Here is a 10,322-nt window from a genome sequence, read left to right as displayed (position 1 = left end):
ACGTAGAGAAATTTTGAGTTCATCAAACAAAAAATAAATTATTATATTTTTTAAATCATACATGCAGTTCAATATTTTACCACATATTTTCACCGATAAAGATGGGAGCACATTTTTCAAAATGTGTGTGAATAATTTACACAAAAAAGGGAAATTTTCCTTGAATAAATACCCATAAGGTGGTCAAAGAGCAACAAAAAGGTAAAAATTTAATAATTCGGAAACCAAGCCAAAACCCGGCTGGACAACCATGGCCCCGAGCCGAATGGGAGTCCCAAACCCTCCTTTTGTCAGCGTAACCCCTTTTGAGGGAAGGGGGCCCTCATAGCACTCACCGGGGTCACGCTACAGCCTTGATAGGCTCCTGGGCAAAGAGAGTTTTCCAAGGCTCCCATCTAGCTAAAAATATCTGCCTTCAAATTTGTATACTCGCTCACAAAAATTTTAACCAGATCTAACGTCACGAGGCCCTCGTTGCACTTAAAGTCTCCGAGGCGAGCACGGATGGTCCCATGCGTCAAAAAGGCACAGCGTGAGCCAAGTTCTATAGAATGAGGACTTGAACTTAAAATGTGAAGATGTACGGGTATAACTCATATATGGATCAACTGTGTAGTTTGATCCAACGTAGAAACTAAAGAAATGCCACCAGGTCTATATTCCAAATGAACTCGAGAATGCATCAGAAAGAAAAGGTTCCCAGTCACGGCGATTAACCCCAAAAGAACAGGGTACTTCTGAATAATATTGTGGCTATGCTAAGGTTCAGTAGTTGCTCCTGAAGCTGGTTCAGGAAATTCTAAAATGCAGTCAATGGGAGAAAATACATAGAAATATTTGTAAAAGACTAGAACAAAAGGTAAGAATCGAAGGTTTGTTTGTTTTGTTTTTTTGGAAAATATGAAAGCAAAATTTCAAAAAAAGTACATTTTGGCAAATACAAAAACAATGATAGTAACATTCACTTGCGCTTCTTAGGCCTGCAGACCAATATAGAGACTTGATGCTTCATCTCTGCTGAAAGTGTAAGCAGATGTGTGTTCACGTTGCATTAGTTTTGAAGATGTCAAGGACTTTACAAAAATAAGAAAAGCTGGAGTTAGGGGAGAAACCTTTCAAATAAATGAAGTTTTGCTTAGAAATACTGTAATATTCGCATCATATTCTGCCAACTACGATCGTAGTTCGCAGAAAAACGTCAAATGACATTTTATATTTCAAAACATAAAATTTCATTTGACGTTTTTTAAGATTTTGTTTTTTCAATGTGGACAGATAGATGGGAACATGGCCCCCACATCCTGGAGCAGGGCCCCTAGGCTGAGATTTTTTTGTGGACCCCCAAGGCCAGACTTTCGCGGGTTCCTTTGTGATGAATTTATAGCGTGAAAAAACAAAAAAATGATGAAAATCGTCCCTTGGCTCAAGGGCTCGAGCCGTCAGCCCCACCCTTGTGCCGCTCGCTGTGTTGTTCGAGTGGTCATAGTGACGGACTCACATCGCGAGAATCCGGGTTCAAACTCCCCCCACCCCGCCCGTCACCGCAGTGGTGGTCGACTGAAGTTGGTTTTCTACGGTTCCCAACTTCGAGGCGCAAATACGAGCCGATCTCCGCGTTAAAAAGTCTTTAACTTTTTCTTCCGCAGAAAGTAACAGGCCTACAACGGTATAATTATTCATTCATTACACTTCAATCACTATGAGTTGAGAAAAACTCATAGTTAAAAAAAATTGATTGCAGATGGCAGCACTACATATAACAAGCATTACACAGAAACAAACTTCACGGAAGGTTCACTATACATACATACACACACATTCTAACATGTACCAATTCGTTAGAAGTTCCACAGAGGAATATGAACGAGGTGCATGTCTGGTTTATTACTAGTAGCCCCACCCTTATGGGGGCTCAAGTTGGCATGCATGGAAATACGGGAATAATGCATGGGAAATACAGCACGTATGATCACCCTGGAGGGTATTCGACAATGTCCAATATTGTCAATTCTCGCCAAAAAAAAAAATCTAAACGTGAAAAAAACCTGAAAGTAAAAATTTTTATCCTTCAAATGCAAAAAATTGTTGAACTGTGTAGTCAAGGGTACGAAATGGGGGGGGGGGGGTCGAAGCACCAAAATTACTTAAGTGCTTAGGGACTTCAGGCGTCTTAAACCGGCCTTGCTCCCATCAATTTGAAACTTAAATCATCAGTTTTCGTTGTATCGACTCAAATATTTTTTAATATGGTCACTTATACAAAATGTTATGTATAAGAACGTAATTTGTAAAACAACTAATCGTCTTTTTCAAGTTTTTCAAGCAAATCAAGTTGATTCACAAAATTTTCATAAAAATTTTAATCGAATTGATCGAGTCAATTAACTCAACTAAAATTTTTAACTGCGATCAATTAACTGCGATTTGTTAATTGATCGATTAACCAACACAATTAATCGATTAATCGGACCAGACCTAGTTATATTCCAATTATTTTCTTTGGTTCACCTAATTCGTTTTTATTCTGCAGTTCGGCTAGTGATGGGCTAACTACCGCCACGCTTAGAGGTTCTATCTGGTCCACTGCAAATTTCAAAACACGGCAATAGTGTAGAAGTTTCGACTTCAATGTTTCCACAAAATTCATTCCATGGATTGTTCTCTTTTTTGTATATGGAAAATATCATTGAGAATTTAAATAGAAATTGATTTAAAAACCTTTACATATGCAAAACAATTTAACATAATATGCAATAAATATGCTGTGCTTATATTTATTTTTTCACAGCTGTAAACGATAAACCATTGCGTCTCATTCGCAATGAAACCGTGGCAGTCTTCAAAGTATAGAAACATCCGTCACTTCATCTCTAAGCATGAAAATTTCAATTACGAATAAATGGCCCAATATGTCCTACCTGCCAAAATTTTGTCCTTTTGTGTTTTGGCCGCTCCTAAGAAAGGGGGATTTTGGATGCCAACTTTTTTTCCTTGAACTACATGATGAACTATCATCATGATAAACTACATGATGAACAGTGAGGGGGTGAACTATCTCTGCAGCCCTTAGTAACTACTAGTCCTTAGTGACCACTAGTCCTTAGTAACTACCGGTCGGAGGACCGAAGCTAAGCACCGTTTCAACTACTAGGGGTCCTTCAAAGTGTTTATCCACCCTCATATACTTATTGTAATATCAATTTACCAAACGCATAACGTTACTGATGAAATCCGGGAAGCATCTCACATCACTGGGTTAAGCCATTTTTTTTCTTTTTGCTACTTTTTCCCCTTTTTATGACTTATAATTCCTTCTACTGCGTTGTTTTTTTTGTGTTTTCTCTCGATAAGTACTCATTTTGCAGAAATTAGTGAACAATCCTCGCCTGGCTCTTTTCATTCTCTACATATACGTACACTACACAACTCACGCACACATGCAAACAAACTAAATTCAGGATCTTTTGGAAAAAGTCGCAGTCAGGAATAGGCCTAATGTACCAACTGCTTACTTCTATACTGCCAGGTTGGATGTTAATTTTTCTTATTTGAACAGGCGTATTGTGAAAATAAAGTTTCAACACACAAATTATCTCATTAATTAGAATAAATAAATTTGAAAAATCATATTTGTGAAAATTGGCTACTGGTATCTTAGAATGAAATTTTGTTTTGGCACCCCCTATAGAATATTCGAGATGAACATACAGGAAAAAAAAATTTGATGAGGCTCGATGTGAATGCTTCCCGGATTTCATCAGTAACGTTATGCGCATTTAGTAAATTGATATTACAATAAGTATGAGGGTGGATAAACACTTTGAAGGCCCCTGATTTCATGTAGTTCAAGGAAAAAAAAGTTGGCATCCAAAAAAGCCTTCCACTGTGGCACACGTCCATCTGGACATACCGCGTGTATCAACGAAGGAGACAGAGCTGGACCTCAGTTGAACTTATCGCATCTAAAAGAGGCATACATAATCACCGAATCAACAGAAATGAATTGATGGAAATTGGTGATTAATGAAAGAAATAATTTCAAGAATTAAAAAACTACACAATATCAGAATAAATGTAAAAATAATTTCAGAATGTTACCGAAAGGAATAATTTGAGAATTATTTAGAGCGATTCCAGATCAATCAGAATTGTGGAAAGTAATAATAGATCAGAATAAATTAAAGGGAGGGCCACCGTTCCCTCTTCAATTTGGGGGCCACACGGGAACCCTCTCACTTTCACATTAACATTACGTTAAGCTCTTTCGAATCTGAATTCCATCTTAGAATTCTAAATATGAATTTGTAGCTTTTGGGATTCGTGAAAAGTGTCAGTTTGTTCCGCTATGTCTCAAAGGCTGAAAACCCACTGTCTTACATCATGGCCTTTTGATAATGTATGCATATTGAGCACAATGAGGTGTGTTTTCTGATAATTTCACAAGAATGTTTAGTTCCAGTTTCTTACAGATAACGTGCCAAATAAATTTGAGGCCCTCGGCTGAGATTGTCGCATCAGTGGTTCAATAGTGAATTGCTCACCTCCCACGCGCGAGCAGCCCGGGTTCGAGTCCCTGCCATTGATAGCTTTTGAAAACTGCTCGGTATAGCAGTGACATTAGAAACGAAATTAGCATAACTTGAACGATATTCCATTATTAATGCGCATTGATTATAATGAATTGCAATTATTTTGTGCACGCGCGCGTGATATTCAACGACGCATTTTAGTTTCGGTTTCTATCAGATAACGAGTAATGTGCGTATTTGAGGTGCACCCGTGCGAAATACTCATCGTTGGTTTAGTGGTAGAAAATTCCTCGCCTGTCACGCGGGCGGCCCAGGTTCGATTACGCGCTAATGAAATATTTTGACAGCTCCTCCGTATCAGGCCAATTAATAAAATAATACAAATCCACTGAGGATATCTTGAACGCTCTTCAATGATTCATGCACCTCGGATTCAGTGAACCGTACTTTCTGATAACTGGCAATAACTTTTACTTTTGGATTGCTGTGGACAATGAACCATGTACGAAAGCCTGGATAACCAAGCGGAATTGAAGATGAAATTCGGAAAGAAAATTCACAATTCCCTCTATGAGGAATCGAACCACCAACCACTCTCAGACCGAGCGAGTGCTCAAACATTGAGCTACAGAGGTCAGATATTTTCTTTAAAGCATATGTATCAACACGTCATCTCCGCTTGGCTCTCTGGGCTTTCATTTTTCGTATGTATTTAACAGATTCAGCCCAAAACGCGGCATTATTGGTTCAGTGGCAGAATGCTTGCCAACCATGTAGGTGGCACGGGTTAAATTCCATACCCTGCAATATTTATTTATTTAATATTTTTATTTGTAATGTAATAATCCAAGCGGATGCAATATATTGAAAGGTGCTTTGCACAATTTTAGCAATCAAATACTAAAAACAAGCTGGAAATAACGTAAACGCGCTATTTGATAATTCCTGCTCCTCGAACTCAGTGTTCCGTATTCTCTGATACTTGACGAAACGTTTTCCGTTTGAAATGGATAATGAGCCATCTGCATTTAAGGCATGTGTATGAAAGAGCTGTAACGTATCCGTCGTCAGAATGCTGAGCGACCCGGGTTCGATTCCCGGTCGAAGCAACGTTTTGATATTTTGCCTATATCGTTTATGAATCAATTGGTTAGAGTTTTTATATTAATTTGATGTTAATACACCCCGAGATGATCTGTATTTGACTGAAATTTTGGTTCAAATGGATAAAGAACCATGTGGGTTTAATGTCACATCGGTGGTTCAGTGGCAGAATGATCGCTTCCCAGTCGATGCAATACTTTCATACATTACCTGTATCTCGTTTATGAATAAATTTGTTTGAGTTGATATTAATTTGATGTTCATGAATATCGAGCTAAGTGATCTGTATATGACCGAAATTTTGTTTCGGTTTCAAATGGATAACGAACCATGTGGATTTAACACGTTGGGTTGAAATGCCGCGTCGGAGGTTCAGTGGCACAATGCTCGCCTCCCAACCAGTCGGCCCATGTTCGATTCCCAGTCGATGCAATACTTTGAAATATTGCCTGTATCGTTTATTAATCAATTGGTTTGAGTATATATTAACTTCAGTTTATGTTAATTCACCTCGAACTCAGTGATCTGTATTTGACAGAAATTGTTTCAAACGGATAACGACCCATGCGGGTTGAAGACGCTGAAAAGATGCATCGGTGGTTCAGTGGCAGAATGTTCGCCTCCCACGCGGGCTACCCGGCTTCCGTTACCGGTCGATGCATCGTTTTCATTTATTACGTGTATCGTTTATGAATCAATTGGTTAGAGTTGAAATTAACTCTTGATTTTATGTCGATTCACCTCGAGCTCTCTCTGTGATCTATAGGTAGAAATTGTTTCAAATGAATAACGCCGTGTGGGTTCAAGATGCAGGTCTGGGAGGACGCATCGGTGGTTCAGTGGTAGAATGCTCGCCTCCCAAGCGGGCGACCCGAGTTCGATTCCCGGTCGATGCATCGTTTTGATATATTACCTGTATCGTTTATGAATCAATTGGTTAGAGTTGATATTAACTCTTGATTTTATGTTGATTCACCTCGAACTCTCTCGGTGATCTGTATTTGACAGTATTGTTTCAAACGGAAAACGACCCATGTGGGTTGAAGACGCTATTCGGCCATGGCGCATCGGTGGTTCAGTGGTAGAATGCTCGCCTCCCAAGCGGGCGATGCATCGTTTTGAGAAATTACCTGTGTCGTTTAAGAATCAATTGGTTAGAGTTGATATTAACTCTTGATTTTACGTCAATTCACCTCTCTCTCTCTCTCTCTCTCAGTGATCTGTATGACAGGAATTGTTTCAAACGGATAACGACCCATGTGGGTTGAAGACGCTAGGGTGAAACGATGCATCGGTGGTTCAGTAGCAGAATGTTCGCCTCCCACGCGGGCGACCCGGGTTCCATTCCCGGTCGATGCATCGTTTTCATTTATTAGATGTATCGTTTATGAATCAATTGGTTAGAGTTGATATTAACTCTTGATTTTATGTCGATTCACCTCGAGCTCTCTCTGTGATCTATAGGCAGAAATTGTTTCAAATGAATAACGCCGTGTGGGTTCAAGATGCAGGTCTGGGAGGACGCATCGGTGGTTCAGTGGTAGAATGCTCGCCTCCCAAGCGGGCGACCCGGGTTCGATTCCCGGTCGATGCATCGTTTTGATATATTACCTGTATCGTTTATGAATCAATTGGATAGAGTTTATATTAACTATTGATTTTCACCTCGAACTCTCTCGGTGATCTGTATTCGACAGAATTGTTTCAAACGGATAACGGCCCATGCGGGTTGAAGACGCTAGACCGCCATGGCGCATCGGTGGTTCAGTGGTAGAATGCTCACCTCCCTAGCGGGCGACCCGAGTTCGATTCCCGCTCGATGCATCGTTTTGATATATTACCTGTATCGTTTATGAATCAATTGGTTAGAGTTGGTATTAACTCTTGATTTTATGTGGATTCACCTCGAACTCTCTCGGTGATCTGTATTTGACAGAAATTATTTCAAACGGACAACGACCCATGCGGGTTGAAGACGCTAAGCAGCTATGATGCATCGGTGGTTCAGTGGTAGAATGCTCGCCTCCCAAGCGGACGACCCGGGTTCGATTCCCGGTCGATGCGTCGTTTTGATATATTACCTGTATCGTTTATGAATCAATTGGATAGAGTTTATATTAACTATTGATTTTCACCTCGAACTCTCTCGGTGATCTGTATTCGGCAGAATTGTTTCAAACGGATAACGGCACATGCGGGTTGAAGACGCTAGGCAGCCGTGGCGCATCGGTGGTTCAGTGGTAGAATGCTCGCCTCCCAAGCGGGCGACCCGTGTTCGATTCCCGGTCGATGCATCGTTTTGATATATTACCTGTATCGTTTATGAATCAATTGGATAGAGTTTATATTAACTATTGATTTTCACCTCGAACTCTCTCGGTGATCTGTATTCGGCAGAATTGTTTCAAACGGATAACGGCACATGCGGGTTGAAGACGCTAGGCAGCCGTGGCGCATCGGTGGTTCAGTGGTAGAATGCTCGCCTCCCAAGCGGGCGACCCGTGTTCGATTCCCGGTCGATGCATCGTTTTGATATATTACCTGTATCGTTTATGACTCAATTAGATAGAGTTTATATTAACTATTGATTTTCACCTCGAACTCTCTCGGTGATCTGTATTCGGCAGAATTGTTTCAAACGGATAACGGCACATGCGGGTTGAAGACGCTAGGCAGCCGTGGCGCATCGGTGGTTCAGTGGTAGAATGCTCGCCTCCCAAGCGGGCGACCCGTGTTCGATTCCCGGTCGATGCATCGTTTTGATATATTACCTGTATCGTTTATGAATCAATTGGATAGAGTTTATATTAACTATTGATTTTCACCTCGAACTCTCTCGGTGATCTGTATTCGGCAGAATTGTTTCAAACGGATAACGGCACATGCGGGTTGAAGACGCTAGGCAGCCGTGGCGCATCGGTGGTTCAGTGGTAGAATGCTCGCCTCCCAAGCGGACGACCCGGGTTCGATTCCCGGTCGATGCATCGTTTTGATATATTACCTGTATCGTTTATGAATCAATTGGATAGAGTTTATATTAACTATTGATTTTCACCTCGAACTCTCTCGGTGATCTGTATTCGGCAGAATTGTTTCAAACGGATAACGGCACATGCGGGTTGAAGACGCTAGGCAGCCGTGGCGCATCGGTGGTTCAGTGGTAGAATGCTCGCCTCCCAAGCGGGCGACCCGTGTTCGATTCCCGGTCGATGCATCGTTTTGATATATTACCTGTATCGTTTATGAATCAATTGGATAGAGTTTATATTAACTATTGATTTTCACCTCGAACTCTCTCGGTGATCTGTATTCGGCAGAATTGTTTCAAACGGATAACGGCACATGCGGGTTGAAGACGCTAGGCAGCCGTGGCGCATCGGTGGTTCAGTGGTAGAATGCTCGCCTCCCAAGCGGGCGACCCGTGTTCGATTCCCGGTCGATGCATCGTTTTGATATATTACCTGTATCGTTTATGAATCAATTGGATAGAGTTTATATTAACTATTGATTTTCACCTCGAACTCTCTCGGTGATCTGTATTCGGCAGAATTGTTTCAAACGGATAACGGCACATGCGGGTTGAAGACGCTAGGCACCCGTGGCGCATCGGTGGTTCAGTGGTAGAATGCTCGCCTCCCAAGCGGGCGACCCGTGTTCGATTCCCGGTCGATGCATCGTTTTGATATATTACCTGTATCGTTTATGAATCAATTGGATAGAGTTTATATTAACTATTGATTTTCACCTCGAACTCTCTCGGTGATCTGTATTCGGCAGAATTGTTTCAAACGGATAACGGCACATGCGGGTTGAAGACGCTAGGCAGCCGTGGCGCATCGGTGGTTCAGTGGTAGAATGCTCGCCTCCCAAGCGGGCGACCCGTGTTCGATTCCCGGTCGATGCATCGTTTTGATATATTACCTGTATCGTTTATGAATCAATTGGATAGAGTTTATATTAACTATTGATTTTCACCTCGAACTCTCTCGGTGATCTGTATTCGGCAGAATTGTTTCAAACGGATAACGGCACATGCGGGTTGAAGACGCTAGGCAGCCGTGGCGCATCGGTGGTTCAGTGGTAGAATGCTCGCCTCCCAAGCGGGCGACCCGTGTTCGATTCCCGGTCGATGCATCGTTTTGATATATTACCTGTATCGTTTATGAATCAATTGGATAGAGTTTATATTAACTATTGATTTTCACCTCGAACTCTCTCGGTGATCTGTATTCGGCAGAATTGTTTCAAACGGATAACGGCACATGCGGGTTGAAGACGCTAGGCAGCCGTGGCGCATCGGTGGTTCAGTGGTAGAATGCTCCCCTCCCAAGCGGGCGACCCGTGTTCGATTCCCGGTCGATGCATCGTTTTGATATATTACCTGTATCGTTTATGAATCAATTGGATAGAGTTTATATTAACTATTGATTTTCACCTCGAACTCTCTCGGTGATCTGTATTCGGCAGAATTGTTTCAAACGGATAACGGCACATGCGGGTTGAAGACGCTAGGCAGCCGTGGCGCATCGGTGGTTCAGTGGTAGAATGCTCGCCTCCCAAGCGGGCGACCCGTGTTCGATTCCCGGTCGATGCATCGTTTTGATATATTACCTGTATCGTTTATGAATCAATTGGATAGAGTTTATATTAACTATTGATTTTCACCTCGAACTCTCTCGGTGATCTGTA

At 41.6% G+C, this 10,322-nt stretch overlaps 14 non-coding genes across 14 annotated transcripts; all 14 read left to right on the top strand.

The window, feature by feature from the left end:
* The first annotated feature begins 6,458 nt into the window (after positions 1-6,458).
* TRNAG-CCC (transfer RNA glycine (anticodon CCC)) lies at positions 6,459-6,529 on the top strand. Its single transcript has one exon. It is a non-coding gene; the product is annotated as a tRNA-Gly (tRNA).
* Positions 6,530-7,156: 627 nt separating this feature from the next.
* TRNAG-CCC (transfer RNA glycine (anticodon CCC)) lies at positions 7,157-7,227 on the top strand. The gene has a single exon. It is a non-coding gene; the product is annotated as a tRNA-Gly (tRNA).
* A 399-nt stretch (positions 7,228-7,626) lies between these two features.
* Positions 7,627-7,697, top strand: TRNAG-CCC (transfer RNA glycine (anticodon CCC)). Its single transcript has one exon. It is a non-coding gene; the product is annotated as a tRNA-Gly (tRNA).
* A 159-nt stretch (positions 7,698-7,856) lies between these two features.
* TRNAG-CCC (transfer RNA glycine (anticodon CCC)) lies at positions 7,857-7,927 on the top strand. The gene has a single exon. It is a non-coding gene; the product is annotated as a tRNA-Gly (tRNA).
* A 159-nt stretch (positions 7,928-8,086) lies between these two features.
* Positions 8,087-8,157, top strand: TRNAG-CCC (transfer RNA glycine (anticodon CCC)). Its single transcript has one exon. It is a non-coding gene; the product is annotated as a tRNA-Gly (tRNA).
* Positions 8,158-8,316: 159 nt separating this feature from the next.
* Positions 8,317-8,387, top strand: TRNAG-CCC (transfer RNA glycine (anticodon CCC)). The gene has a single exon. It is a non-coding gene; the product is annotated as a tRNA-Gly (tRNA).
* A 159-nt stretch (positions 8,388-8,546) lies between these two features.
* TRNAG-CCC (transfer RNA glycine (anticodon CCC)) lies at positions 8,547-8,617 on the top strand. Its single transcript has one exon. It is a non-coding gene; the product is annotated as a tRNA-Gly (tRNA).
* Positions 8,618-8,776: 159 nt separating this feature from the next.
* On the top strand, positions 8,777-8,847 carry TRNAG-CCC (transfer RNA glycine (anticodon CCC)). Its single transcript has one exon. It is a non-coding gene; the product is annotated as a tRNA-Gly (tRNA).
* Positions 8,848-9,006: 159 nt separating this feature from the next.
* Positions 9,007-9,077, top strand: TRNAG-CCC (transfer RNA glycine (anticodon CCC)). Its single transcript has one exon. It is a non-coding gene; the product is annotated as a tRNA-Gly (tRNA).
* A 159-nt stretch (positions 9,078-9,236) lies between these two features.
* Positions 9,237-9,307, top strand: TRNAG-CCC (transfer RNA glycine (anticodon CCC)). Its single transcript has one exon. It is a non-coding gene; the product is annotated as a tRNA-Gly (tRNA).
* A 159-nt stretch (positions 9,308-9,466) lies between these two features.
* Positions 9,467-9,537, top strand: TRNAG-CCC (transfer RNA glycine (anticodon CCC)). Its single transcript has one exon. It is a non-coding gene; the product is annotated as a tRNA-Gly (tRNA).
* Positions 9,538-9,696: 159 nt separating this feature from the next.
* On the top strand, positions 9,697-9,767 carry TRNAG-CCC (transfer RNA glycine (anticodon CCC)). Its single transcript has one exon. It is a non-coding gene; the product is annotated as a tRNA-Gly (tRNA).
* A 159-nt stretch (positions 9,768-9,926) lies between these two features.
* TRNAG-CCC (transfer RNA glycine (anticodon CCC)) lies at positions 9,927-9,997 on the top strand. Its single transcript has one exon. It is a non-coding gene; the product is annotated as a tRNA-Gly (tRNA).
* A 159-nt stretch (positions 9,998-10,156) lies between these two features.
* On the top strand, positions 10,157-10,227 carry TRNAG-CCC (transfer RNA glycine (anticodon CCC)). Its single transcript has one exon. It is a non-coding gene; the product is annotated as a tRNA-Gly (tRNA).
* Positions 10,228-10,322: the final 95 nt, after the last annotated feature.

The sequence above is a fragment of the Pholcus phalangioides genome, unplaced genomic scaffold, assembly GCF_987345545.1.
Source record: "Pholcus phalangioides strain wild (caught in Gottingen) unplaced genomic scaffold, Ppha-v1.0 ptg000017l_1, whole genome shotgun sequence".
Classification (NCBI taxonomy): Eukaryota; Metazoa; Arthropoda; class Arachnida; order Araneae; family Pholcidae; genus Pholcus; species Pholcus phalangioides.
This window is presented reverse-complemented; position numbering and strand designations above follow the sequence as displayed.